The sequence below is a fragment of the Melospiza melodia genome, chromosome 12 (assembly GCF_035770615.1).
Source record: "Melospiza melodia melodia isolate bMelMel2 chromosome 12, bMelMel2.pri, whole genome shotgun sequence".
In the NCBI taxonomy this organism is placed as follows: domain Eukaryota; kingdom Metazoa; phylum Chordata; class Aves; order Passeriformes; family Passerellidae; genus Melospiza; species Melospiza melodia.
Window position 1 is genome coordinate 7,204,531 of NC_086205.1, and position 3,813 is coordinate 7,208,343.

The window sequence follows — 3,813 nt, forward strand, 5'->3', positions numbered from 1 at the left end:
TTGCAGGCATCTGTGCCATGCAGACCCTCTGAGGGTGCTCACAATTCACTGGATATTTTCCTTCAACTCCAACTGCTGAAAGGCCTTCCCAGAGACCTCCTTCTCCAGCAGCTGAACTGCTTAATATTGAGCAGAAGCTGTTCACAACTAAATTCTCTGTGTGTTCTTGCTGACGTGGCTTCTCCAGGGTTTGTTCCCACTTGACATGTTAATAAATACATCCTTGTGGTCCCCTGGTTTTACTAAAGGAGTGCTCCAAGCTGTTGTGGTCACCCCACCAAAGGGACAGGAGCTGTGGTGTGGAGCCTGGAACACTGTCATTCCAGGAGCAGCAACACTGGAAACTGTGTTTTGGGGGCATAAAAACTGCTTTTTGCACTGTTGCTTGTCATTCCTCTGCCACAGGTGTCTTCCCACTATAGATCAAGTCCCTAAGCATAAACATTCTATGGAAAAAAGGGCTCTGATTACACTGACAGCACCTTGGATTGTAACACCCTCTCCTTTTCTGGTCACCTGAGCACTGTATGCTGTGGTTTCATCTGTTTTTACTTATTGAGGCATCTTCCAGCATGAAACTGTATTTTTAATACAAATGTGTCAATAATACAGGTAGAATACCATGCACTGTTGGGTGGGGGTTCTGTAATACAAAGTCTGTTTTTTTATGCACAACCCCCTCATGCTTTTAGGTTTTGTGTCTTTGCTGCAGGGTGGAAGTTGAGGGGGTGCTGCATGCTGTGACAGTTGGGCAGGGAACACATGTGGGATGAGATTGGCACTCTCAGGGAGCTGGGAAGCACTGTGGTACTTGCATATTTGCCAGATTTCTGGGGGAAAAAAATTATCATTAGTTAAGCAATACTGATATTTAAACATTCCTCCTCATTTCATAGCCCCACTGAATGGGAACAGTTTAGATAGGGCCCCTGTGTCAAGCTGTCAGCTGCTGCAGGAAGCTAAGGCATAATTTTTAATTTTTTCAGCCATCAAGGTGGCAAAGGCAAAAATACAATTTCCCAAGACACAATCTGGCCCACTGTGCAGGGAATAGGTGGGTTTAGGGTAGGCAGTAGCACAGAGTATTGATTTCAGCTTCTGTGGGGCAGGCCTTTGTCTGTATTTAAATTTTAGTAAGGCTGGTGGGTAAAATCAGATTTCTGAGAGAACCTTGGAGCAAACATGTGGTGCTGGAGCTGCACAGTCACTATTGGCATCTTACCCTGACCCCACTGAGCTGAGCTGGGGTCCCAGCTGGATCACTGCTTGTACCTCTCCTTAACCCTGCTCCTTTCCCCAGAAAAGCCAGCTCAGACAGAAAATCTGAAGGGTGTGAGGTACCTCAGCCCTTTCCCAGGACAGCAAAGCAGGCTCCAGCAATGCAGGTAACAGCAGCCAACGTGCTTTGTGTTAATCTGTGCTGGGTGCTGGCCAGAATGTTCAGCACGGTCACATAAAGAGGCTTTTTTCATGCAGTTCATTTGTTCCTTTTTATCCCTTGATTTGGAGGGATAAAGACCAGCTTTGATGCATGTTGTACTGAAGGGATTTTTGTGCTCTACACCTTGGAGAGGTGTTTTTTCTTGCTTCTGTCTTTTCTTGCAGGCAACAAGATGACAACAGCTACATCTCACTTCTGACCTCCTTTCAGAAAATTGTGTTTCAATAACCAGTTGCTAATATGCAAACTGCTGTTGGGGACAGTTCCCACTGAGCTGAGCTGATCTGGGAGAACAGTAACATGAATATGGTAATTATAGCAGTTATGATAGGCTATAGATAAAAGTTAAGGTATAGATTGGTTCTGCTGTATTAAGATGCCACTGAGCTGAGCTGATCTGGGGTCCCAGCTGGATCACTTCTTGTACCTCTCCTTAACCCTGCTCCTTTCCCCAAAAAAAGCCAGCTCAGACAGAAAATCTGAAGGGTGTGAGGTACCTCAGCCCTTTCCCAGGACAGCAAAGCAGGCTCCAGCAATGCAGGTAACAGCAGCCAACATGCTTTGTGTTAATCTGTGCTGGGTGCTGGCCAGAATGTTCAGCGCGTCACATAATGAGGGTTTTTTTCATGCAGTTCATTTGTTCCTTTTTATCCCTTGATTTGGAGGGATAAAGACCAGCACTGGTGCATGTTGTACTGAAGGGATTTTTGTGCTGAACACCTTGGAGGGGTGTACTTTCTTCTGTCTTTTCTTGAAGGCAACAAGATGACAACAGCTACATCTCACTTCTGACCTCCTTTAGGAAAAATTGTGTTTCAGACATGCCCAATGCCCAGTTGCTAATATACAAACTGCTATTGGGGAGAATTTGTGCTTGGTCTGGTAAAAATTCTTGGCTGCAGGAAACGTCTATTATTAAAACTTCTTTTGTTTCAAATTGTAACACAGAAAGCCAATGTTTGCATGTGGTTTATTGAAATGGACATGGAAGAAAGCTGAACATTGTGGCATCAATACGATAATGTTGCAACAAGAAGTTAACGTTGAAATTAATTTATAAATATATTGGAACTCGCTGACATGTTTTTCATAACACATTGAGATAAAGTGGGCAAGTTCCTGCAATACACTTCATTCTGGATAGACTATTTCCTATCAACAAAGCCACTTCATTTTTTTTAAACCAGACTACTCATAGTTCAGGGGAATTGCTAGCACTGCTTGCCTTAGCCCTGAGCTGTGGCTCTCTATGTAAGAGCTGAAATGAGTGATGTGGGATTCCAGGCAGCTCTTCAAAATGCAGTTTATTGTATACAAAATGCAGTTTATTCCATCCAAGATGTTACAGCAGTCCAGGGTGGTGGGTGACAGAGCTGTGCCCACAGCTGTCAGCTCCAGCTGCAGGCAGGCCTGGAGACCCTTTGGTTTTGGTTACACTGCATTATGTACTTTTCTTTTGGTTACAATGCATTATGTACTTTTCTTTGCTGAGCATCTTAATACAGTAGAACCAATCTATACCTTAACTATTATCTATAGCCTACCATAACCACTATAATTACCATATTCATGTTACTGTTCTCCAATCACTAAAAGTTAGTACATTACACTTTAAGCTAGACATTGTTTTTCAGTTTTCTTGCAATGGAAAATTCTGAGACCTTTTTTCTACTTGCCACATTTGCTGACTTGTTTGCCTGTGCTTTCTGCTTGGTAAAAACATCTTCTTGTTTGAGGTGGGTTTATCCTTTTCTCTAAGCCATAAAAACCCCTTCTAACTAACACACCCTTTGCCTCCTTGGTTATCCAGTAAATGGATTCTTTTCTTTTATATCAAAACTTGCTTTCATTTCTATTCCTTTTTCAGATTCTAAATTCAAAAATCTTTCTGCTAAGCATCCATATCTGTGAGACTTGTCAAACTTTCATCCTTCCCAACATCTCCATGTTAATCATAAAATCATTGTAGAATTACAGAATGGTTTGGGTCGGAAGGGACCTTACAGATCATGTACTGGGGGTTGAAACCCCCTGCATGGGCAGGGACATAGCCCAAAATGATGGCAGGGATTGAAGTGTAGGATTAACCCACGGCTGAATATGACAGAGCACAATTCCCCCGCTTGGCTGCGGTGTGAAAGGACTGGCCAGCATCAACTCTGCAGGAGCTGCTGTGGGAATCCGGCAGGAATTATCCCTGCCTCAGCAGTGCATCCATCCCCTTCTGTTTGATCAATGATTGAGAAATGATGCTCGCAGCCTCGCCCCGAGCCTGGAGCCAAGCCCAGAACAGCAGCGAGCCTCCTTAAGAGAGACGGGAGGGGAGGAGAGAGCTCTCCCTCCGGGTACAGCAACCCCACCTCCCGCTTATT